The sequence below is a fragment of the Protopterus annectens genome, chromosome 10.part0 (assembly GCF_019279795.1).
Source record: "Protopterus annectens isolate FY-2018-M chromosome 10.part0, PAN1.0, whole genome shotgun sequence".
Classification (NCBI taxonomy): domain Eukaryota; kingdom Metazoa; phylum Chordata; order Ceratodontiformes; family Protopteridae; genus Protopterus; species Protopterus annectens.
Genome location: NC_056744.1, coordinates 4,233,269 through 4,260,120, shown reverse-complemented (window position 1 = coordinate 4,260,120; position 26,852 = coordinate 4,233,269). Strand labels below are relative to the sequence as shown.

Genomic DNA, 26,852 nt, shown 5'->3' with positions numbered 1-26,852 from the left:
AATATGACACAAAAATTTAGGCATTCTGCAAAATTCTGGTCAGTTGAGAGGTATGACAAAGGTGTGTGTGTGTGTGTGTGTGCGCGCGCACGCACTAGAGTGTCATACCTCTCAAACTCTTAGCACAAGAGATCTGGACATAGCCTTAATTAATAGGGGGAGAAACACCCCAAAAAGGAACCAATTTTAAAATATTGCTCTTATAAACTAAGAAAGTTGCTACAATAACAGGCTTTGTGCTACCATACACATTCTGAAGGATATTATGTCTGAAACTCAAATTTCTGTCATTACCTTATTACTTCATTCCCCTGTGATTTGCCATAAATCTACATATTTTATGAGGAACAGATCAAAACTATGAGGCAAAAATTTGGTTATTTGGCAAAATTCTGGCCAGTTGAGAGGTATGACTAGGATGTGTGTGTGTGTGTGTGTGTGTGTGTGTGTGTGTGTGTGTGTGTGTGTGTATATTTTTGTTGAAAGGCCAAGACCATGGTCAAGGTACACTTCTCGTGCAGTGCAAAAATGGGGTATTCCAGATTTTATCTTTTTGTCAGACATTGCTATGGTTAATGCTCCACACTGGCCTCTTAGCGGGTTGAAACCTATGGTTTGGTGGCAGGATAGTCTTCAGAAACATTAAATTAAACAGTGTCCTACAGAGTCTCATGATCTTCATTTAATGTTTTTGGAATGCAGATGAAATTCCCATTCCTGCTTTAATGCACTACCTCTTGATTTAGTTATTTGGTTTGTGGGTGAGCACTGAGTCTTTAGAAAGACAAAATTAAATAAGGTGGGTGCTACCCTAAACCCTGACTACAGCCCAGGGGAATAGAGTTTATTTAACTGGCAGCTCAGGAGCTCGAGAGAGCAGGCAGGAAAGTACAGGCCTGCCCATTCTGCAGGTGGGGCAGGGACCTTGGTAATCACCCAGCTGCCACTGTGGGTCTAAAGGACACGACCCTGCTGGACAGCAGAAGTTTGACATGTAGGTCAGAAGAATGTGGCATGGTTGCCCAACACAATGATGGTAAAGCGCTGTTAGCATATGTGGGGAGAGCATGAATGCATGAATTGAGAAGGCATTGATGGATCTCATGTTGATGCAAGTGTTACCACTAGGTGCAGGGGGCTAGGTTCATTAAAAAAAAAAAAAAAGAATTACAAAAATGAGAACAGAGCCACGATGGATGCCTAGAAGAATGGCCCTTAGTGATTTGATGGTGAACAGGCACAGAAAAAAAAAAAAAAACACACACACACACACACACACACACACACACACACACACACACACACACAAAATGTTCCAAGCATCCCAAATATTCACTTCATTTTTTTCTGGACCAAGGTGGACATTTCTGTTCCTGATGTAATTTATGTGCAATTTATTTGGTTTGGTGATGGGGAACAAGTCTTCCCGTCTTAAGATACCAGGGTCTACCTCTAAACTTAGCAGACAGGACTACAGTGGTTATCTAGTTCTAAGTTAGTAAAATATAAATTAGGAGCACCAGCACCTTACCACTCCATTAACCGCAGCATGCACAATGTCTCAATATCCTACACACTTTACTTACCCCACATAGGGTTTTCTGGAAAGCATGCCCTATCCTCCCCACAAATATATTTCTATATTACAATTCAACACTTATTGTAAAGTCCATCCAAGCTTGCCTTTAAAGCTATATTCAAAACAAGCAGGTTGGGCAACAAATGCTACATTACATACCAATTTTTGCAAAGATTGAAAGGATGGATGCAAAGATTCACGTGATCAACCAAGAGGTAGACAAAAAGTTGCTGAATTGTCTGGCAACCTTGGCTCACCCCTGGAGCCAAGATGCAGTGTCCAAGCAGCATGAGTGTGGTCTCATTTCAGCTGGTATGACAGTCAGTCTTTAGAAAGCCCTATAAAAACAGGAACGGATGCAAAGGTTACAGACACTTTTCTAATTAAAATAAAAACAGTAAAATACTTCAGCATAATTTTTTAGTTAATTTCTCCCTAATTTTGAACATTTTATCACTATCAAAATACTTGATCTAAGTTATAGCGTGAGAAAGTGGTAAAGCTGCACTTCTTTCGTGTACTGTAGGAACAAAAAAGTAAAGCACTGCAGAAAAATGCGAGAGAAATATGAAAACAGACGTAGGACTCGAGCTACATTCATCTGTCAGAACAAAACACACATTTTTTGCTCGAAACATTTAAAATAACAAAAAATGCCACTTCTGTCTGAGAAAACAGTACTATTTAAAATCTCATTCCATACCACACCACCATTAAGAGGTGCAGTGTTTAAAATCCTAAAAATTAGTACACCAAATGACTACTTGTGGTACCTAACAGTATCATCTCCAAACTGATCAAAATAACTAACCCTGATATTTCCCTCAGTTATAGGATGCATTTACCTGGTGACTCCCAATGTAAATCAAGGATACATATAATCAATTTTATGAAGTAACATTTTACTGCAAGTGTACATATGGGAAAGGGCAAATAATCCCACTAAAAAAAAAAAGATGTTATGTACTCACCATAACGTTCCATCTGTGTTGTCCATTTTCATTCTTCCTCAGCTGATGGGTTTGGATCCGAACCGTCAGATCAGACTCAGCCACTGCAAAAGCTCATGGCAACTTAGAACTCTTGAGCTTCTCTCTTACCCACAATGCACAAACCCCAATTACCTCTGATCTTGTTTGCTAGCTAAACCACAGAGAAAAAAATTATTATACCAAAAAGGCATAAAAAGAAAAAATCCAAAGGTTAGACATGGCTATATCTGGAGTTTTGCCATCCTTGGATTATGCCAATCCTTTCCACTCACTCTTCCAGAAAAACCATAAGGAGGGGATTGGTGGATGGGGAGTTGAGGAAGAATGAAAATGGACAACACAGATGGAACTTTATGGTGAGTACATAATTTCTTTACCTAATGTCAATTTTCAGTCTGTCCTCAACTGATGGGACAGAGTCCCCACTACCTAAATCCCAGGGTGGACTCAAGGCAGGACATTCCTAAGCACCACTGAGTCAAATGATGCTCTACCTCTGGATACAAAATCCACTTTGTAATGAGTGATGAAAGTATGTGGGGAGGCCCAAGTCACTGCTGTACGCTTCATCCATGGAAGTCCTTGAATGAAAAACTGTGGAAGCTGCTACAGACCTGGTTGAATGAGCAAAAACATGCTTTGGTAAAGGAATATCCAATTTGTTGTACACAAAGAAAATACAGCCAGTAAGCAATATGGCGAGAATAACTTTGGATACTGGTTTATCCAGATTCATATCAGCAAAGAAAATAAATAACTGGTCTGTAGTTCTGATGTCCTTTGTTCGGTACACAGCTGGCTATGAATTATCCAATGAATGTAGCAAATATTTACCTTTGAAAAATGTGGAAAGAAAACTGATAAAGTGAAGGATTGGTTAATGTTAGACTCTGAAACTATCTTGGGCAAAAAGGATGCAGTAGTTTGTAATGTAAACATCTTTAATAAAAATGAAATATGGAGGTTTCACAGATAAGGCTTGAATTTCCGAAACACGTGTGGCTGACGTAATGGCCACCAAAAAACAATGTTTTCCAATAAAGGAATTTAAGATCACAGTTATGTGCCGATTCGAATGGTGGGTAAATCAAGGCTTGCAGTAACAAAGCTAGATCTAATAGTGGAGTAGGATCTTTAAATGGGGGTCTTAACAGAAGTGTGCCTTTTAGAAAGGTTTACAAAGCTTATTAGAAGCAAGTCAGGAACCATCAAATTCAATATGTAAATTAGAAACTGCTTGCCAACTGAACTTTAATTGTCGAAGAACAAGCTCCTTGATGAAAGAAGAGCATCAAGAAATCAAGATTATGAAGCAGGGCAGAAAAAGGTTCCACATCATTTTTGAAGTGTCCAATGTACAATTTTTTTTCCATTTACTAGTATAAAGTTTCCTTATAGATGAATTAAGGGAGGATATCAAAATCTGTGGGACAACAGACAAGAGCACAGTTTGTCTGGTTATTACTGGAAACGGAGAAACCAAGTAGTCAGTTTGAGATTGGGGAGGTCTGGGTGCGTCATGCCTGTTGGGTGAGACAGCATATCTGGAGCAGGGTCCAGAATCCAAGGCTGATGAATTAAATGATGCCATAGGAAGGGAAACCAAATCTGTCATGGCCAAAAGGGTGCAATGAGGATGACTTTGCTTTTCAACCTGGCAGCTTTCTGTAGGAACTTTGGAATCAAAGGGATTTAGAGATAAGCATAAAATAGACCGAGGGGTCAATCACGGAAAAGAGCATCCTTCGGTGACTTCCCCTGTGGGGGGATTAGGGCAAAGTAGCTGCTGCACTTGTATGCAAAGAGATTGCATCAAGGATGGCCCCACTATTGAAAAATCAGTTCTGCTATGTTTTTGTCGAGGGACCATTCATGAGGTAATAGTATGTACCTGCTCAGTCTGAATGGTAACACGCTGGACTTCCCCAGAATATGCGTTGCTAAAGGTTGGAAGAGATCACCCATTGCTAAACCTTGAGCGCTTCTTGGCACAAGGGGTAAGATCTGGTTCCTCCTTGTTTGTTGAAGTACCAAATTACTGACATGTCAGTTTGAAATGCAATAGTTCCTGAAGGGAGAGCATTCTGAAAGGGCTGCAACATTAGAAGCACTGCTCTCAACTTGAGGACACCGATATGCAAAAGGGCCTCTTCATGGGACTATGTGCCTTGGACCGTCTTTCTCAGGTAATGCCCCTCCCAAGCTGGGAAGCATCTGTGGTCACAACTGCGTTGGCCTGAGAGGGAATGTACAAACAAATGGTCTTGAAAAATCTCTTCTGACTGAATCCACTGCATTAGATCCCAATTAGATATGTATAAGAGCCAATAAAGGTAGATGAAGTAGTGACCATTGGGAGGCCAGCATCCACTGGAGAACTCTCATGTGAAATCTGCTTAAGGGTAGTAATGCTACTGCTGCGGCCACTGACCCCCAACATCTGAAAGACCAAGCGGGCTGAGATTTTGCAAACTATCTTTTCTAATTGTGATTTTACGGTCTGAACTCTAGAGAGGGCAAGTAAGGCTACAGTTGATTTTGTATCGAGTAGTGCACCTATGAATTCTAGTGTCTGAACTGGTTCTAGATGAGACTTCATAGTTTATGGTTATTCCTAGTAGAGCACTTGTCTGGATCACTTTCTCTTGGTAAAATGAGCTGATGCCTGGTCAGGGAGAATATGAGCCAGTCGTCTTAAGTATGCAAATGCTCGCAATACCTGCAGTCTCAGGTGAGCTGCTACTACTGCCATGGATTTGGTAAACACCCTGGGGGCTGTGGTGAGAACAAATGGCAGAACTCTGAACTGGTAATGACTAACTTCCACCAGAAGTTTAAGAATCTTCTCAATAGCTTGTTCATTTTTATATGACAGTACACACAAGTACAGTTTTGTACCTACAATAAATGTAGATGTTCGAGTGTTCACACTGCTGCAGTCATTACACTTGGGTTATCCTGCCGTCAGGCGGTCCCGCAGTCGGCCAGAGTTCCACAGTCTTAGTCCGGCGTCAGTTGCTGTCGCTTCTTCCCTGACGTCAGTGCGCCAGGGATATATAAGATGCATCCGATGCCATTTTCTTCAGTTTTTCGTGCCCCAGATGTCAGGTGCCCCCAAGTAGGTAGGCAATACTTATTGCTAATAAAACATATATATAAAACAATACCTTCAATTACAAGCAAATACACCACAAAGGTTGTATAGGATAGAAAGGTATAGATAAGTCCAGCAAGGACAGAGGGGATGGAGGGAGGGTAACCTGGACTGCAGCAGTGTGAAAGTACAGTTTTGTACCTACCATAATTGTAGATGTCCGATAGATATGCAACTGCAGTCATAACATATGGGTTGTCCTGCCTCAGGCAGCCCTCGGTCGGCCGAATTCCAAAGTCTGGTTCCGGCGTCAGCGGGTGTCGCCTCCTCTCCGACGTCACAACGGCTGGAGTATAAAGGCATCGGCCGACGCCATCTTCTTCAGTGTTTCTTGCCCCAGATGCCAGGTGCCCTCCTAGGAAGGCTAAATTTGGTGAATGGATAAACAATTCCAGACATGCACAACAGTAATAAACAGATACACCATAGGAGATACCCCCAGCTAATAGGAATAGGGGGAATGGACCCATAAAGAAGGATAAGAGGGGTAGGAGGGAGGGGAAAATCCGACTGCAGTTGCATATCTATCTGACATCTACATTTATGGTAGGTACAAAACTGTACTATGTCCTTCAAGAATGCAACTGCAGTCTTAACATATGGGTGAATACCATAGCCAAACTGGGGGTGGATGGAGCTAAGAAAAGGATGGTGTAGCTAAAATGCCCTGCAGGACTGCCGAAGCAAAGCCTGCTCGGGATTTGGAGTATAAAGGCAGGTTGTAGTGTTTGGTAAATGTATGCACGGAGCTCCATGTAGCAGCCTCTAGAATGTCCTTTGTAGCCACTCCTCTTAGGAAAGCTGTGGATGTGGCTATAGCTCTGGTGGAATGTGGCCTAATATTGGCTGGCACACTTTTTCCATGGTAAGAATAGCAGAATCTGATGCAATGTCCAATCCATTTTGAAATTGTTTGCTTGGAGATTGCTTTTCCCTGTTTTCCAGCAGCATAGGCTACAAACAGCTGGTCAGACTTTCTGGTGGCCTTAGTTCTGTCCAAGTAGCAGCGTAGTTGCCTGTGTATGTCCAAGGTATCTAGCAGTCTTTCCCCTCTCTTTTGAGGATTGGGGAAGAAAGTAGGAAGGTGAATAGCTTGATTTAGAGACACCCTGGAAATTACCTTTGGCATGAAAGAAGGATTTGTTCTTAGAGAGACTCTGTCCTGATGAAAAATGAGGAAAGGAGGTACTGCCATGAGTGCCTGTATCTCCGAGACTCTTCTTGCTGATGTGACTGCCAATAGAAAAAACGTTTTCTATGATAGAAATTGTATCTCTGAGGTTGCTGCTGGCTCAAAGGGAGGAAGAGTTAATTTTTCCAATACAAAATTGAGGTCCCATGCAGGAATTGGTTGTTTTCTGGGAGGCTTGATATTCTTTATTCCTCTTAGGAACTGTCTTAGCAAAGGATGTGAGAACACTGGTGGATCACAATTGTATCTTGCTGAGATTGCTGAGGCATGAATCTTTATGGAAGAATATGAGAGTCCAGAGTGAAACATTTCTGCCAAGTATTCCAATATCTGAGGTATACTCAGTACTGTTGTATCCTGACCCCTGTTGGCAGCCCAGATGCTGAATCTCTTCCACTTGGCTGAATAGGTTTTTCTGGTGGAAGGTCTGCGTGCTTCCAATAAGATGTCCTGAACTGCCTTGGAAAGACTGGAAGTGGAAGGAGTTAAGGTAACCCCCAGGCTGTCAGATGTAATGTTTTCAGGTTTTGGTGAACAGTCCTGTAGTTGTGTTGTGTTAGGAGCAGGGACCATAGGGGCAGAGGCCACGGTTTGGTCCGAGTTATGCTCAGCAGCAATGGGTACCAGTGTTGCTTTGGCCAGTCTGGAGCTATCAAAATGCCTGTTGGATGTTCTGCTTTGATCTTCAGGATCACCTTGGTCAACAAAGGCAGAGGAGGGAATGCATAAATTTTTAGGGAATTCCAGCTGAAGGAGAGAGCATCCGTTGTCCAGGTTAGAGGATGGTGGGTCCTGGTACAGAACTTTTCCAGGTGATGATTCGTGTGAGACACAAAGAGATCTATGTCCGGTTTTCCCCATGTCTTTGTTATTTGTGAGAAAATGTGGGGATGCAGCATCCATTCGTGTGGATCCAAGAAATTTCTGCTCAGCTTGTCTGCCAGTACATTGTCCTTGCCAGGCACAAACTGGGATTGCAGTTGTATCTTCAGACTCCGTGCTTTTTCCCCAGAGAATCATTGTTAGTCTGCAGAGGGGGTATGAATGAGTCCCTCCCTGCTTGTTTATATACCACATGACAGTGGTGTTGTCTGTCCTTATTAGTAAATGCCCTTGTTGCAGTGATTTTTTGAAACTCTCGATTGCATGCATCACTGCCAACATCTCTTTTTGGTTTATGTGCAGATGTCTTTCCTTTGGTGTCCATTGACCTTGAACGCATCTGCCCTCCATGTGCCCCATCCATGATCTGAGGCGTCTGTTGTAATTATTTGACCTGCTTGAGGTCTGTTGAAAGACATGCCTTTGTTTGATTGCTTGCTTGAGCCCACCACAAGAATTCTTTTCGCAGACATGGAATAAGTGGGATTACGTCCTCTAGGCTTTGGCTGTGTTGGGACCATAAGCTTTTCAAATACCATTGCAGCTTTCTCATATGAAGTCTTGCCAAAGGTATCAGAAGAATGCATGATGCCATGAATCCCAGGGCCTGCAGGAGTTTCCTTGCAGTCAGCTGGGAGAGCTGTGCTAAGCCTTTGAAGTACTCTGGTAACTGCTGTTGTTTTTCCTCTGTGAGGTAGGCCATTTGTGTTTGCGTGTCCAGTTTGGCCCCTAGGAAGATAATCTGTTGGGATGGCCGTAGTCTTGATTTCTGAATGTTGACTGTGTATCCCAAGGACTGTAGTATTTGCATGACATAGTCCAAGTTTTTTGTTAAAGTTTGTTTGTTGTCTGCTTGTATGAGTCAGTCGTCCATGTAGGGGTATATTTGAATTCCCTGGAGTCTGCAGTGTGCCACTACTGATGCCAGGCATTTCGTGAACACTCTGGGCGCAGTAGATAAGCCAAACGGCAATGCTGAGAATTGATAATGCTCTGTCCCTGCAAGAAATCTGAGGTATCTTCTGCAGCTTTGTCTGATTGGGACATGCAGGTATGCCTCCTTGAGGTCCAGAGTGATCAGCCAAGACCCCTTGCTCAGCATGGGAAGGAGTTGCTGTAACGTCAGCATTTTGAACTTTGGCACAATGAGAAAGGTATTTAGAGTAGACAAGTCCAGTATAGGCCTCCATTTGTTTTCCTTTCTTGGAACAAGGAACAGTCTTGAATAAAATCCCTGGCCTTGTTCCTGAGGAGGTACCTTTTCTATTGCTTTTATACTTAATAGCTTTGAAATTTGAATGAGTGCCTCTGCCCCTTGATGGAGTGGCAGGTTTGGCATGCCTTGTCTTGTAGGTAAAGTATGGAAGTGGAATCTGTAACCCTTGTCTATTAAATCCAGAATCCAGTTGTCCTTGGATAAAATATGCCAGTTTTTTGAGAATAAGGATAATTTTCCGCTCAAGGGTGCTTCTCTCTGAGCCCTTGTAGGCGGTATGAAAGTCAAGTCATTGTGATTGTCCTTGTGGTGCAGCTGGACTGGCTGCAGCACTTCTTTGATTTGTAGGTTGCCATTGGCGGCCCCTGTAGGAGCCTCGGTATTGGCCTCGGCCACGCCTGTTCTTTCCCCTTTGAAACTTGTCCAAGTCTGGGAAGGACCAATTCTTTGAAGGCCAGTTTCTACTGAATCTGGGTGGCTGAACCTGGAGGAAATCCTTGACTGTCTGTACTGACTTAGCTTTTTCCTCAATGGACTTCAACACATCTTGTGCATTAGCAGCAAAAAGCTTCTGTTTCTCCAGAGGTGCATCAAGTAACTTTACTTTGACATGGTCTGGCAGTGGCTGATCTTTTAGCCAAGCATGTCTACGTATCACAGCCCCAGTCATGGCTGCCCTACATGAAGCCTCCAATGCATCATAACCACACTGAAGAAAATGATTGTTAACCTGCTGAGTGTTATGTATGTGATCCTGCAATGCCTTTCTAGCAATAGGCTCAGGAGAGGCTAACTTTTTCTGTAAATCATCCAGTAAAAAATCCTGGTACTGAAACATATGAAAAAGGCAATTAAGTGACCTCATGGCTGGGGTGGTAGAGGTATAAACTTTTTTACCCCATCTCTCCATAGACCTAGCTTCCCTATCCGCTGGCAAAGGATTCTTGGCAGTGGAGGTAGCCACTCCCTTGGGACCCTGTGAAATAGTTTCTAAATCCACGGTGTGGGCCTTAAAGAGATGTCTGTGAGTGTCAGGGACTCTGTAATATCTGTCTGGCTTGACAGGAGCAGGGGGGAGAGAGAGTCAGGGTTAGCACTGGAATTGGAGAAAACATCATCCAAAACATCCATCACAGGAGGAATAGCTAAAGGTCTGTGGTGGGGAAGCTTTAGGAAGGTACGGAGCCTTTTCCTGGAATCAGAGAATTCCTGACCCTGCCACTGGAAATGTTCCCTCATTGAGTGCAGGACTTCACCAAAAGAGAAATCCTCTGGAGGAGAGGCAGAGGGAATTGATTCCTCAGCATCAGAGTCCTCATAGGCCTGAAAGGATTCTTCTTTAGTACCTGAATGCTCAGAATCCCCAGAGGCCTCATCTGAAGAGAGGTTTTCAGTCTGCTCAGTTCTAGGCCTTTTCTCTGCAGGAGGCTGAGAACCTCTGTCTGGGTGAGGCTGAAACCCCCTGATAAGGGAAATAAGGTCTGCAGCAAGAGACATAATCTGCTTATCAGAAGAGGGGGCCTGGACAGCAGGTTTAGGATGGGCCTTGGCCTGGCTGGCGGCCTTAGCACGTGCAAAGGCCTTGATGGACATAGATACAGGAGGCCTAGCAGCCCCACGTGCAGGAGTGACCTTGTCCACCGGAATGGTGTCGGGTAAATCAAGAACTTCGGTATCCGGAGGAAAATCAACAACCGGCACCAGAGAGGTCTCCGGGACCGAAGGACTAGTTAACGCTGTGTCATCGGCCTGGAGCGGCTGAATTACCGCTTCCACAGGGACCGAAGCAGTAGCGGCGGGTCTAGGAGTAGTATCGGTAGAGGACGCGGGACGAGGATGCCAGTCCCGGTCCTTCCGTTTTTTGGAAGATTGAGCTGTCGGTAGATCCGATGGCATGGTATATGCGAAGGATTCGCCAAAAAGTCTTCAGCAAATTCTGCCCGGCGCCTAAGAGTGCGCTTATTAAAGCGAGCACAGGCAGCACAGGCCGAGACGTCGTGGTCTGGGCCCAGGCAAGGAAGACAGTAAGAATGGAAGTCCTTATGAGGTATTTGTTTACCACAAGACAAACAATTATTAACTTTCTCAATTTGTTCTGACATCGGGTGAGGCAAGAAAAAATGTTCCCCAACAGGGTACTTAGCTGTTAGATGACTTCGGTACTGAAAACACAGGAGCTGACCGACCGGCACTTGCGAACTGCTTCTGCTTCGGGCACCGCGCGGCAAGAAAGACTGAAGAAGATGGCGTCGGCCGATGCCTTTATACTCCAGCCATTGTGACGTCGGAGAGGAGGCGACACCAGCCGACACCGGACCCAGACTTTGGAATTCGGCCGACCGAGGGCTGCCTGAGGCAGGACAACCCATATGTTATGACTGCAGTTGCATTCTTGAAGGACATCACTCTAACACGTACATTTATGGTAGGTACAATACTGTACTATGTTCATCGTGTTACACTACTGCAGTCATTATATGTGGGTAGAATCCCAAAGTTAAGGTTGGATGGCTGGTCTATAATGAGTTAGGATTGGCTATGAGGCCCTGCAGAACTGCAGTGGCAAATCCTGCTCTGGATTTAGAGTAGAGAGGCAAGTGGTAATGCTTGGTAAAGGTGTGCACTGAACTCCAAGTTGCAGCCTCCAAAATTTCCTTGGTTGGTACTCCTCTGAGAAAGGCTGTTGAAATGGCTGTTGCTCTGGTAGAATGTGCCCTAATGTTATTAGGGACTGATTTCCCATGCTGTGTGTAGCAGTAGCGAATACAGTGTCCTATCCATTTGGAGATAGTCTGCTTTGAGACAGCCTTGCCCTGTGATCCTGCAGCATATGCTACAAACAGTTACTCAGTTTTCCTGATAGCTTTTGTTTTGTCCAAGTAGAAGCGTAGCTGCCTGTGTATGTCCAAAGAGTGCAGAAGTTTCTCCCCTTTATTCTGGGGGTTTGGATAAAAAGTTGGCAAATGGATGGTTTGGTTAAGAGCCACACTAGATACCACCTTTGGCATAAAGGTAGGGTTTGTCCTTAAAGAAACCCTGTCCTGGTGAAAAATTATAAAAGGTTCCACTGCCATTAATGACTGTAGCTCTGAGACTCTTTGTGCTGAAGTTACTGCCAGGAGCAGAGCGGTTTTCCATGATAAAAATTTTAGATCGGCTGTATTGGCTGGCTCAAAAGGTGGCAGGGTTAGTTTTTCCAAAACAAAATTGAGGTCCCAAGTTGGTGTTGGTGCTCCCGGGGCGGTCTTATGTTTTTAGCCCCTCTGAGGTACTGCTTTAGCAAGGGATGAGAGAATAAAGGAGGGATCCGTGTTGTAATGTGCTGAAATGGCAGAGGCGTGGATCTTAATTGATGAGAAGGATAGGCCTTTGTCCAGCATCTCAGTTAAGTATTGTAATATCTGAGGAATGTTTGGGACAAGAGGATCAAGGCTTTGATTTTTCTGAGTAAGATTTCCTGGTGCTTGGCCTCCTGGCCTCCAAAATGACATCCATAACAGCTTTAGAGAGAGGTGTTGCCTGTTTGACTAATGAATCTGCCATGTAGCCAGGTTAAGGGTTTTGAGCTGACTGTGTAGGATCTGACTGTTTTGTTGAGTCAGAAGGTGTGAAATTTGAGGCAAAATCCATGGTGGGCCTTCAGCTAAGTTATTTAAGATTGGGTACCACTGCTGGCTTGGCCAGTCTGGAGCAATCAGGATCATCTGTGGTTTTTCTTGTCTGGCTTTTAGGAGTACCTTTGAAAAGAGAGGTAGTGGTGGTAAGGCATAGACTTTTAGGCTTTTCCAGCTGAACGAGAGAGCATCCACTTTCCATGCTTGTGTGTGGTAACTCCTTGTGCAGAATTTTTGTAGTTGGAAATTCAGTGGGGAGGCAAAAAGATCTATGTCTGGACATCCCCATTTTTGCATTACCATGCTGAAGATTTGTGGATTCAATTTCCATTCGTGAGGGTCCATGATATTTCTGCTTAGATCGTCTGCCGGAGTATTTTTCTTTCCTGGCAGGAATTGTGCTTACAGATGAACTTGATAAAAGTTAGAGCTGTGTTCCACAAGGTCATGGCTTGCCTGCATAGGGGATAAGAATGAGTGCCCCCTTGCTTGTTTATGTACCACATTACTGTGATGCTGTCTGTCTATAATAACTGTCCTGGATGCAGAAGGTCCTTGAAAGCTGTTAAGGCATTTTGAAAAGCCAACATCTCTTTTTGATTGATGTGTAGATGCATTTGGTCTGTGGTCCACTTGCCCTGAATACATTTTCCTGCCATGGGTGCTCCCCACGTGTAGTCCAAGGCATCCGTTGTTAGAGTCTGCCTGGCTGTGGGTAGAGTGAAAGGCTGACCCTTGTTGAGGTGACATGCCTGTGCCCACCATCGAAACTCCTGTTGTAGGTAGGGAATTATTGGTATTACTGCTTCTAAACTGTGAGAGTGTCGAGTCCAAACACTTTTTAGGTACCATTGTAATTTCCTCATATGCAGTCTGGCATATGGAATTAGTAGTATGCAGGATGCCATGAATCCCAGGGCCTGCAGAATTTTTCTTGCAGGGAGATGGGACTTTTTTGCCAGTAACTGAAAATATTGAGTAACAAGTCAAGCCTTCTTGCCCAACATGGGAAGAAGCTGCTGTAGTGCCAACATTTTGAATTTCGGAACATCCAGGTAAGTTATTTAGAGTTGAAAGGTCTAGTATGGGTCTCCAGGCTTTGTCCTTTCTGGGGACCAGGAAGAGTCTTGAGTAAAATCCTTGTCCTTGTTCCTGCTGTGGTACATTTTGAATAGCTCTCATGTCCATGAGGGCTGAAATTTGTTTTTGAGCCTCTGCCCATTGATTTTGTGGCAGGTTTGGCATTCCTTTTAGCCTTGGTAAAGTGTGAAAGTGGAACCTGTAACCTTGAGACACAATATCCAGAACCCATTTGTCTTGGGTGATTGTTTGCCAATTTTGATAAAAAAGTGCTAGTTTTCCCCCTAAGGGGGCTGCCAAAAGGGAAGTGCTTGGTGTACGAAGCGGGAAGTCACTGGGACTGTTTCCTGTAAGGTTGAGACTTGTCCTCACCTCCTTTTGGGGTTGAGGTACCTCACTGTCGTTGTCTGTTAGGACCTTGGGGTTGAGATCTGCCTCTTGGGCATCTGTATCTGTCTCTCTGTGGCCTGTCTGACACTGGAAAGGACCAATTTTTTGTAGGCCAATTTCTGCTAAATCGAGGTGGCCGTACCTGTAAGAAATCTTTGATTGTTTGCATAGATTTAGCTTTATCCTCCATTTTCTTTAACACCTCTTCTGCCTTAACACCAAACAAGGTATCATGCTGTAAAGGAGCATCCAATAATTTTGCCTTAACATTATCAGGTAAACTCTGTTCTTTTAACCAAGCATGTCTTCGAATCACAGAACCTGTAACGGCGGCTATACAAGAGGCCTCTAAAGAATCAAATCCACATTGCAGAGTATGTTTTCCCACCTGTTCAACTGCATGCAATAAATCCTGCATTTCTTTATAGTCAGGAGCTTCCGAGCTTGTAAGCATTTTCTGTTTTAACTGAGCCATTAAATATTGTTGGTACTTAAGCATGTGAAACTGGCAATTTAAAGCCCTTACTACTAAAGTTGCAGAAGTGTATACTTTCTTCCCTCATCTATCCAGTGCTCTAGAATCTCTGTCCGAGGGGACTGGATTTTTTGCAATGGAAGCCTTAACCCCTTTGGGATCCTGGGAAATAGTTTCTGGATCAGCAGAAGGGTTCTTATAGAGGAACTTGTGAGAGTCAGGGACTCTATAATACCTATCTGGCTTGGCTGGTGCAGGGGGCAAAGAATCAGGAGATAAGCTGGATTCAGAGAAGACATCATCCACACTATCTAACACAGGTGGAATAGCCAGGGGCCTGTGCTGAGGCAATAAAAGGGAAGTCCCTGAGCCTTTTCTTGGATTCTGAATAATCCTGACCTTCCCAATGGAAATGCTCCCTCATGGTATGCAAAGTTTCCCCAAAAGAATAATCCTCAGGAGGAGAGGCTGAAAGGATAGATTCTTCAGCATCAGAGTCATCATAGGGGGGTAGAGAGTATCCCTGGTCTGAAGAGGAATCAGAGGAAATGGAAACCTGATCAGAGGAATCATAGTCGGTATCTTGCCTAGGCCTTTTCTCAGAAGGGGGGTGGGGAACCCCTGATTAGAGTAATGAGGTCTTCGGCCATTTTAAGCATCTGTTTCTTAGGCATGGAGGACTGTCCAGGAGAATGCTGTACTTGCTTCTTTGTCTTTAATGGTGTTTTTGTCTTGGCTGTTGCTTTAATGGTAAGTTGTGAAGGTCTGAAAACACCCTCAGAAGCCGATGCCTGCTCAGCGGCTCCAGGTCCCATGAGGGATTAGTTTCCGTAGGCCCAATACCTTGAATTTCTAGAGGCCTAGTTGTCTCCACTTGGGAGTCGGAGGCGGCCTGTGGCTCTGAGGTAGCAAGTGTCAGGGGCTGCGAAGGCACCTCACTGAGAACCGCTAGAAGAGGCTTCTTCGTCGGTTTTGGACCTTGGATGCCTGTCTTTATCCTTGTCTTTGTGTTTTTTTTAGAATTGCGGTCGTCGGTTGATCCGACGGCATAGTATAATTGAACCTTTGGCCAAAGTAGTGCAAAGCAAAATCAAAACGTCGTTTTATAGTGCGTTTGTCAAATCTAGCACAAAACCGACAACTAGTGACGTCGTGATCAGGGCCTAGGCATGGAATATAGTAAGAGGAAGTCCTTATGTGGTATTTGCTTCCCACAAGAAATACAATTATTAACTTTTTCTGACATCGGTCGGAGGCAAGAAAAAAGTTTCCCCAACGGGGTACTTAGCTTTATTGAAGACTTCGGATCTGAAATTCGACTTCGAAAATCTCAGGAGTCGGCCGACCGGCACTTGCGAACTGCTTTTTCTTTGGGCACCACGCGGTAAGAAAGACTGAAGAAAATTGGGTCGGATGCATCTTATATATCCCTGGCGCACTGATGTCCAGGGAAGAAGAGACAGCAACCGACACCGGACCAAGACTTTGGAACTCTAGCCGACTGCGGGACCGCCTGATGGCAGGATAACCCAAGTGTAATGACTGCAGTAGTGTAATGAACATCCTGAAGATCTACTGAGCACATTCAAACATCCTTTTCCAAAAATGGAAGAATGAACTGAACCATGATCATCTAAAACTTGGTCTTTCGAATGGATTTGCTCAAGATGCCGAGATTCAGCATTGGTGTCCAGTCCTGGTTTCTTTGGCACTAAAAAGAACCTTGAGTAAGTTCAAGATGCTGTATGGTCTGGGGGGACATTTTGGATGACTCTTTTTCCTAGCAGCTTTTGAATTTGAACTGCTGCTTGTTCCCTCTGACTGGATGGATCATCAGAGAATTTTTTTGAACTAGGAGGATAAAGGGAAAATGGTATTATATAATCTTATTGTCTCACACCTGCACAAAGTATCTCTAACCTTGGGGACAAATAGACATTCCATCAAAGTGAACTGATGAACAAAGACTTAAAAGGCCATGCAGGATTACGTAAGTGCATCCAGGCGTGTCTCCTGATGACAACGCCTGAACCTGCTGCTCTAGAGGTTCCTTCTATTACATAAGAAATGAGCCTCATACAGGAGTTGGATACTGATTGCAGGGTAGCCAACTGAGATGTGACAGGTGCTTTCACCTCTTCAAAACTGGTCCCGAGAGGGTATCAGAGTTCCTTAATCAGGTCCTTCTGCAGTCTTGTGAAATGTGCTAAATAATCAGTGACCTTAATGCAAAGGTCGCTGAAGCATAGACACGCTTACCGAATCTGTCCATTGACTGAGACTCCTTGTTGGTGGATGAACAGAGAAACTTTCCTTTGCAAGTTCCTTCTTAGTTGCCACCACCACGACCATGGCATCAACAGGCACAGCCTTGGACCAAAACTGCTTATCTTCTGGAGCTACCATTAATCTTATCCATTTTCCTGGTGTTTGGATCCTGCCATGGTCACAGCAAGATCAAGTTAATGAGCCCATTGGCGGGTGGAGTTACCCAGGAGGCAGATGTGCTGGTATAAAATGCTTACAGGAGTACAGATTCTGCTGACAATGGGTTGTAAGACTTCCAGCCACCTCTCTGTGCTACAATCTCCAAGATGGCTCTGAATGAGACATCATCAGATGGTGACCGTGGGGACCCTACACCCTCATCAAAATCTGTATCTTTGGTGATAAATTCAGGGCAATCTAAATGCTTCCTCTTGCATGGTCTCCTCTTAGGGACCTCCTCAGTGGGATAACTCCAGGGAGGTGTCAGAAGAAGTGGGGATACCCTGATGGGAAATCCTGGGGTTTCAGTACCAGCTGTCCCTGTGGAGAGGATAGTTGAGACTCCAGATGCAGAGATGGAACAGATGTAGACACAGGATCTGAGGGGGTAGGCACCATCCGAGGCAGGGAGGGCAGACCAGGCTCTCTCCATGACCGCAAAAAGGCAGACCACCCGGTGAGGGATAGAACCCCTGATTTGAGACAGCCATTCTCAGATCCACAGTCCCTCCTCGTCCCGAGGACAGTCCACCCGAGGCTGAAGCTGGAGCCAAACTAACCACTGCCAAAGTTCTGAGATGTAAAGATGGCTCTGAGATCCTTGGAGTTGAATGAAGCACCTCAGACCAGACAGGGCAAAAATCGGCTCCGAGAGCTCTCCAGATCAGAATGAACCAAGGAGCTCAGAGCAAGACTCGGATGTGAGAGTAAAGGAATTCTTGGATCTGAAGCAAACGAGTCAAGGCAACTCAGTTCCAAGGGCTCCAATACCTTGAAAGGAGTCAGAAGAATAGGCAAAGGTGGAGTATTTTACAAGTACAGATCTCCTAACCCAAAGGGGTAGGAGCAGTGAGTGGACACTAACTGGCTCTGTGCCAAGAGGATTTTTCTCACTCCAAGAGGATTTTTCTCACTTCTCCACATTGTCTTCTGGAAGAATGAATGACAATCCTGATGGAGATTTTGGCCTCTCTAAGAAGAGGGAAGGAACTCAGGAAGGAAATGGATAGACTTGAGGTGGAATATTTTAATTACAGCATCCAAAGATCTATGTGTCAGATCTGAGGGGATCTGATCCGATGCAAGTTTAATTTTTAGGCTTGGAGGATCCAAAGAGACAGTCTGATCTGAGGATGGTTTCTTTACATGTCTCAGATCAGAGAATGAAGTTGGATCCATAGATTTTGGTCTTTTCTTATTAGAATCTGAGGGAACAGATGTATCCATAAGAGACCTTTTCAAAGACTTCTCCAAGGACTTAGAAGCAGTGGAAGTGCTCAGACAAGTGGAAGAAATTTTTAGATTTTTGTTTACTAGTTCCAAATAAAGCCTCGCTAAAGAAGGACAGAAGTAAACCCTTCAATATTAAATTTGTTTCTACATTCAACCAGTGCCCTTGGGTTGAATGCACGACAGATCGAACAGTTTTCCTGAAGATGAACAAATCCGAGATAGTACATGCAAAGTGTGTGAATGAGTGTCAGAGAAGGGTATTTTCTGACCACATTTTCCATACTTTTTAAACCCATCTGGCTTCTGTCTTTTTCCGACATTTTAGAAGATATTCTGACAGCTACTAAACAAATAATAATCTAACAAGTACAATGACAAGAACACTCTCTAACAAAAAGGAATATAAACTAAAGATTTTAACTATAAAGATTTTTTCCCCTAAAGAAAAGAAAGAAGAGAAGAGGTACCTAACAAAGGTAGTGAAGAGGTACAACAAGCGTACAGGGAAGGGAGAAAGACAATATTAACAATAGTATTGTAGCGTACTCTAGTACAAGAGAAACAGAAAGGTCAAAGGGTAGAAACAATTTAGAAAATTAACACTAAAAGGAAGACAAAATTTCACTTGCCTAATTACAAGCTCAAGAAGCTAGCAGCCGCATGTTTCGCTAGAAGCGGCAAACAAGATCTGAGGTAACTGGGGTTGGTGCATTCAAGGTAAGGGAGAAGCTTGATAGTTCTAAACTGCCAGGAGCTTTTGCAACAGCAGAGTCAGATCGACAATGTCAGATATTCCCTTTTCAACCTAATGTATACATTATTTTAACTTCTGATGTAATATTAATGTACCAAAGGTACATGGATGAACTAGTGTAACAGAGCCTAGTTTGAGAAGAAGTTTGCATACTCCAACCCACAAACAGAAAAAGAAAATAATGTAAAGTGCCAGACTACAACAGTGAAGGTCTGCAAGCAAAGTACAGTTGTGTACACTTACCATAGAGTGTATTCACTGTTGCAGTCATCACTTGTGGGTTATCCCTGCTGGGTAGCCCTTGGTCGGCCCAAATACCAGAGTAAAGCTTTTCCCCTGCGCTGGCTGCTGTCACCTGTGGACTGACGTCAGGTCGTCAGTGGTATAAAGGAGAGCAGCTGGCGCCATTACATCAGTTTTTTTTGCCCTAACCTGTAGGAGCCCCCTTGAAGGAAATGTTTAAAGAGGCTGTGGAGGTACAAGGCCACAAGAATGACAGTTAATCTCCAAAAAGGATAAGATTAAGGGGGAAGTTGGAAGGGAAAATAGGACTGCAACAGTGAAAACACTCGTACATATAAATTTATGTTAAGTGTACAGAAATGTCCAATGTTCTTTGTGTTTCACTGCTGCAGTCATCACTTGTGGGAGGATTCCCAAAGCTGAGGAAGGGGAGAATGGAGGTATGAAATTCCTAGGATTGAGCTAGCATGCCTTGCAGAATTGCAGAGGCAAAGCCTGCCCCAGCCCTGGAGAACAGAGGCAGGTGATAGTGTTTGGTGAAGGTGTGGACAGAGGTCCACGTGGCAGCTTCCAGGAAGTCCTTGGTGGGTACTCTTCTAAGAAAGGCAGTGGAAGTAGAGACTGCCCTAGTGGAATGTGTTCGACAGATTTAGTAAGAGCTTTTCCATAAGTGAAGCAGAGTTGTATGCAATGAGATATCCATTTAAAAATGGTCTGTTTGGAGATAGTTGCCTTTGCCCCAGGAAAAGAGGGGAAGCCCAACAGTTGATTCATCTTCCCAATGGACTTTGTTCTATCCAGGTAGTATCTCAACTGTCTGTGCACATCCAGTGTGTGCCAAATTCTCTCCCCTTTATTCTGAGGGTTTGGATAAAAGGTGGGGCGATGAATAGCCTGGTTTAAGGTCACATCTGATGCTACCTTTGGCATGAATGAGGGATTAGTCCCGAGAGACACCCTGTCTGCATGGAAGATAATGAAGGGTTCAGTGGCCATGAGTGCTTGAAGTTCTGACACCCTCCTAGCTGAAGTAATAGACTAGAGGAAGGCGGTCTTCCAGGATAGATGTTTTAGGTCTGCTGATGCAGTTGGTTCGAAGGGAGGCAATGTTAGTTTTTCTAAGACATAGTTCGGGTCCCAGGCTGGAGTGGGTGCCCTTCTAGGGGGCGTAATGTTAGATACACCTCTGAGGAACTGCTTAATCAAAGGGTGACAGAAGACGGGCTTGTGCAGCATGAAACTGTGCTGAAATGGCTGAGGCATGGATTTTAGAGGAGGAAAAGGAGAGGCCCTTGTTAAGTATCTCCCCTAGTGGAAGGGACGGCTGGGAGCTGCTGTGACCTTTAGATAGGCACCAGGAGTTGAATCTTTTCCATTTCTGTCAGTAAGACTTCCTCGTGCTGGGCATTCTGGATTCCTTAATAATGTCTAGGACCTGCTTGCTCAACTGTGGGTTATCCCTGGTCCCTGTGGGATAAACCATGTAGAAAGTTTGAGTGTGCGCAGGTTTGGATGTAGAATTTCCCCTCTAGCTTGGGTCAGGAGGTCTGCAGTTAACACAGGGGTCTGCAAGACTCCTTGGTCAGGCTGAGCAGCAATGGATACCAATGCTGTCTGGGCCTATCTGGCGCTATAAGGATGGCTTTTGGTCCTTCCTGCCTTACTTTGTTTTTATGAGGAGGACCCCTGGCTTTAGGTGGTCTTTAAAAGATATGATAGCCTTCTGAACTGCCATCATTTCTTTTAGGTTGATGTGCCAATGAAGGTGCCTGAAATACCAAGAGCCTTGGGTGCACCAGGTGTCTAAATGAGCACCCCAAGCTAGGTCTTAGGCATCTGTGGTGATAGTCTGGCCTTGTGGTAGGTAGGTGAAGGGAAGGCCCCTGTTCTGAGTGCAGGGCTCTGCCCACCAAATAAACTTGTTCCTTATGCATGGAATGAGGGGGACAGTGGTCTCCATAGGTTGAGAGTGTTGGCACCAAGGGTTCTTTAGGAACCACTGGAGTTTTCTCATGTGCAGCCTGGCCATGGGGATCATTAGAATGCAGGATGACATGTAACCCAGTGCTTGTAGAATTTTCCTAGCTGTGAGTTTTTTTCTGAGAGTTAGTTAACTGGGAAAGTAATTTGGCAGAAACCTTTGTTTTTCTGGTGAGAGGAAGGCTGTCTGGGAGGGTGTGTCCAGGAGCGTGCCTAACAAGGTGATCTGTCTGGAGGGGTTTAGGTTTGATTTTTTCCTGTTGATAGAGAACCCTAGAGAGGCTAGAGTTGTTTGTACAAACAGCAGGTCCTGCAGTAACTTCTCTTTGTTGTCTGCTTGTATTAGGAAGTCATCCAGATAAGGGTAAATCTGGATGTTTTGCTGTCTGCAGGAGGCAACTCAATGGGGCCAGGCATTTTGTGAAGACCCTGGGAGCCGTATCTAAGCCAAAGGGTAGCGCAGAAAATTGAAAGTGTTGTGAACCTGCTCTGAAGCATAGGTATTTTCTGCAAGACTCCCTTATGGGCATATGAAGACAGGCATCCTTCAGGTCTAGAGTGGCTAGCCATGCATTTTTGCCAAACACTGGTAAAAGTTTTATAAGAGTTAGCATTTTGAATTGTGGGACCTCTAGGAAGGTGTTTAGAGTGGACAGGTCAAGGAGGGGTTGCCAAGTGCCTTCTTTCCTTGTCTCTAGGAACAGTCTGGAGTAAAATCCTTTTACTGCTTGCTCCTGTGGTACAGGCTCCACTGCCCCTTGGGCATGGATATGTGCACTTGTTTTAATACTTCTGCCCACCGACATGGAGGTAGATTTGGGTAACCTGATAAGGCTGGGACTTGTTGGAAGGTAAATTTGTAGCCCTGGAAAATTATTTGTAAACTCTATTGGTCCTTTTTTTTTTTTTTTTTTTACAGACAGCCAGTTTTGTTTGTAAAGGGATAGCCTTCCTCCTAACCTTTGATGGGATGTGGGATGGGAGTCATTGGACATTCTTAGAGCAGTGAGTGGACTTAGAACTCCCTGCTGTGGGAGTGGTGGAGGGCCACTGCTTAGTTTTTTGCTGGCCTTGGTTTTGTGGTCTAACTGGTCTGTCCCTGGGAGCCTCCCTTGAACCTACTGGGGGCTGGGAAAGACCAGTGCTTAAAGGGAAAGTTTCTGCTGAATCTGGGAGGAAGTCTTTTACTGTTTGCATAGATTTAGCTTTATCCTCCATCTTTTTGATGACTTCCTCTGCTTTTGATCCAAACATACGGTCATTATCCAGGGGTGCATCAAGTAGTCTACATTTTACATGCTCAGGCAGTAGCTGTTTTAGCCATGCGTGCCTCCTAATGACTGAACCTGCCACAGCAGCCCTACTTGAGGCTTCTAGGGCATAGAATCCACAGTGCAGGGAGTGTTTAGCTACTTGAAAAGAAGAGTGCAGAAGATCTGCTAACTTCTTGGAAGTATTAGTGTCAGGTAAAGATGAATTTTTTGTTTCATAAGCTCCAAGGTGTTGTTGTTGCGTCTTTCGGCTTTTCCCGGTTAGGGGTCGCCACAGCGGAACACCGGTCTGCTAAATGATTGGCAGTAGATTTTTACATGCCGAGTTGCCAGCTCTGATGCACAACCTTCAACAAAGGTACGCCCATTCACGCATGTCTCCACACAGAAGATGGTCTAGCTGAGAATCGAACAGGACATCTTACTGTGAGGCGACAACGCTACCGCAACACCACCACCACAGTATCATAAGTTCCAAGGTGTGCTGTTAATATTTTAGCATATGGAACTGACAGTTAAGAGCTCTAATAGCTAAAGTTGAGGAGGTGTACACACTCTTACCCCATCTGTCTAGAGCTCTTGAGTCCTTGTCAGAGGGAATTGGGTTTTTTGATGAGCTAGCCTTGGCCCTTTTGGGCCCCTGTGTGATGACCTCTGGGTTTGCTGCAGGGTTTATAAACAAAAATTTATGTGAATGAGACACCCTGTAATACCAGTCAGGTTTTCTAGGAGCAGGGGGTAGGGCGTCAGGGGTGAGGCTAGATCCATTGAAAAAAATCATCAACCACGTCCAGAATAGGAGGGATGGCCAAGGGTCTGTGCTGAAGAAGGTCTAGAAATTCTCTTAGTCTTTTCTTAGACTGAGGATAATCTTGGGCTTCCCAGTGTAAATGCCCTCTGAGGGTGTGTAGGGCTTCCCCAAATTAAAGATCCTCGGGGGGGGGGGCAGAAGGAATGGATTCCTCTGCATCAGAATCCTCAAAGGAGATGAGAGAGGTTGGTGTTCCTCATCTGAATCAAGGTTGTCTGAAATTTCAGAATCCGGCTCTGGGTGAACTTCAGCGGAAGTATCCCTTTTTCTTTTAGAAGGAGTGGCATGGCTACCCCTGATTAAAGTGATTAGGTCATCCACCATTTGTAGTAACTGCGTCTGAGGCGGTGGAGGAAGAGTAAGATGGCGACTAGAGACTGGTTTCTTAGGGGTGGTCTTGCTTTTAGACCAATGCCAATTGTGATAGAAAAGTGCCAGTTTTCCTCCTAAGGGGGCTGTTTGGCAGCTGTAGTGGGAAGTCATTGAGGCTGCTTTTTGTATGGTTGGGGCCTGTCTTCCCCTTCTTTCTGGCCTGGTGCACCCCATTGTCGAGGCCTTTAAGGACCTTGTGGTTGACCTCTACCTCTTGGATATCTGTATCTGCCCCTTTGAGGTCTGTCTGTAACTGGAAAAGGACCAATTCTTTGTTGGCCAATTTCTGCTAAATCGAGGAGGCTGAACCTGAAAGAAATCCTTCACTGTTTGCATAGACTTTGCCTTATTCTCCATCTTCTTTAATACCTCTTCTTCCTTAACTCCAAATAACACATCCCGCTGCAAAGGTGCATCCAATAATTTTGCTTTAACATGACCTGGTAAGGTATGTTCTTTTAACCAAGCATGCCTTCTAATGACTGAGCCTGTAACTGCTGCTCTACCCGAGGCCTCTAAAGAATCAAAACCACATTGCAAAGTATTTTTCCCACTTGTTCAGCTGCATGCAATAAATCCTGCATTTCTTTAAAATTATGAGGATCTGAATCTGGAAGCATTTTTTTGTTTCAACTGAGTCCTCAAAAACTGCTGATATTTTAGCATGTGAAACTGGCAATTTAAGGCTCTCATTGCTTAAGTTGCAAACGTGTATACTTTCTTTCCCCATCTGTCTAATACTCTGGAATCTCTGTCAGAGGGAACTGGGTTTTTTGCTGATGAGGCCTTAATCCCTTTGGGTCCTTGAGAAATAGTTTCAGGGTCAGCAACAGGACTTTTATACAGGAATTTGTGTGAGTCAGGGACTCTGTAATATCTATCAGGCTTAACTGGGGCTGGAGGTAAGGAGTCAGGATTTAAGCTGGATTCAGTATACACATCATCCACAATATCTAACACTGGCGGAATAGCAAGGGGTCTGTGTTGAGATAATAAAGGAAGTCTCTGAACCTTTTCTTGGATTCTGAGTAATCCTGGCCTTCCCAATGGAAATGCTCCCGCATGGTATGTAAGGTTTCCTCAAAGGAGTAGTCCTCAGGTGGAGAGGCTGATGGAATTGATTCCTCAGCATCAAAATCCTCATAAGGGGGTAAAGAATATCCTAGGTCTGAGGATGAATCTGAGGAAATGGACACCTGGTCGGAGGATTCGTAGTCTGCATCCTGTCTGGGCCTTTTATCAGGTGGGGGGTGGGACCACCGATCAGAGTGATTAGGTCTTCGGCCATTTTGAGCATTTGTTTCTTGGGCATGGAGGCCTGTCCTGGAAAATGCTGAATTTTTTTCTTTCTTTTTAAGGGAGGCTTAGACTTAGCAGAGGGTTTAATGCTTAACTGAGTAGGTCTGAAAACACCCTCTGAAGCTGTGGATTGCTCAGCTACTTCACTTCGGTTCCCTCTGAAGGGTTAGTTTTGGTAGGCTGAAAAACTTGCGCCCGAAGGCTCAGCCAGCTCCACGTGGGAGTCGGAGGCGGCCTGTGGTTCTGCAGAAGCGGTCGTCAAGGGCTGCAAAGGCGCCTCGCTGAAAACCGGAGAACTGGCGACTGGCCTAGAAGAGGCCTTATCTTCAGTTTTGGGCCTCGGATGCCTGTCCTTGTCTTTGCGATTTTTATGTATTTCTATCGTCGGAAGTTCCGACGGCATGGTGTAATTGAATTTTCTGCCAAAATAATGTTGGGCAAAATCAAACCGACGTTTAATAGTGCGCTTGTAACACACACAACACACACACACACACACACACACACACACACACACACACACACACACACACACACACACACACACACAACCAACAACCAGTGACGTCGTGGTCTGGGCTTAGGCACAGGATACAATAGGAATGGAAATCCTTATGAGGTATTTGCTTCCCACAAGAAATACAGTTATTAACTTTTACTGACATCGGTCTGAGGCAAGAAAAGGTTTGCCTAACGGGGTACTTAGCTTTGTAGAAGACTTCGGTTCTGGATTCGGAATGAAAATCTCAGGAGTCGGCCGACCGGCACTTGCGAACTGCTTTTGCTTCGGGCACCGCGCGGCAAGAAAGACTAAAGAAAATGGCGTTGGCTGCATCTTATATACCCCTGTCGCACTGACGTTAGGGAGGAGGCGACAGCAACAGACGCCGGACCAAGACTTTGGAACTCAGGCCAACTGGGGAACTGCCTGACGGCAGGATAACTGAAGTGTAATGACTGCAGCGGTGTAACACGATGAACATCTTGACACAGCACTCTGGTTTAAAGATCAAATTTTCTAATATCCAGTGTTTTAAAGTTAAGTCAGCAAAACTATAATAGACTTTATACTCAAACTGAATGATTTATATTTGTCAAGCTTTTCTTATACACATACATATATACACACACATTTTATATATATATATATATATATATATGGGGGAAAGGCTGTGTGAGTATGCGTGTAGTGACGGACGCAAAGTAGGCAGGTAAGTGTGATTGGAGATTGGGTGTCTGTAGGGAGTGGGGGTTAGGGGTTAGGGAGCCAAGTTAGTAAAGGCGGGGTTAGGCAGTGGTAAGTGAGGGAGGGGAGGAGCTTGGTGTGTTAGGTGTGTTAGTTGAGTTAGGAGTTAGGGGCGAGTTTACAGGTTGGTTGTTTTATAGCGGTAGAGGGAGGCGGGGTTACAGCAGTGACGAGTTAGGAGTTGTAGTGGGGTAGGTGTGAGGCTTGTGCTTTTGTGGGCTGCTGTGGGTTGTGACGGGGGTTGTGCCTTTGGTGTATGTGTTGGTGGTGTGTTTTGTGTGGTTTCGTGATGTGTTTGTCAGAATAGTTGTCATGTGTGTTTGTGTGTGTTGTATTAAGTTTGGGTTATGTGAAGCGATGTGGTGTTTGTGGTGTGGTGGGTTGTTATGTTGTGTGGATATATATATATATATATATATATATATAAATAAATTCAAGAGTTCCTACTAAAGAATTTGCATCTTCCATATCACATTTTCATTTGTTTCTTCAGAAATAAATTCTAATGTTCCATTTTCCCTTCACGTCCACCAGAAACAGCTACATCATTGCAAGCAAATTTCCAGTTCCCACCTATAAATA

General features: G+C 44.5%; 1 protein-coding gene across 1 annotated transcript in view; it reads right to left on the bottom strand.

The window, feature by feature from the left end:
- MBTD1 (mbt domain containing 1) overlaps window positions 1-26,852 on the bottom strand; it is a gene marked incomplete in the record, with an annotated part of 2,241,711 nt that overhangs the window by 2,127,193 nt on the left and 87,666 nt on the right. The window contains 1 exon segment of the mRNA XM_044084938.1: window positions 1,739-1,917.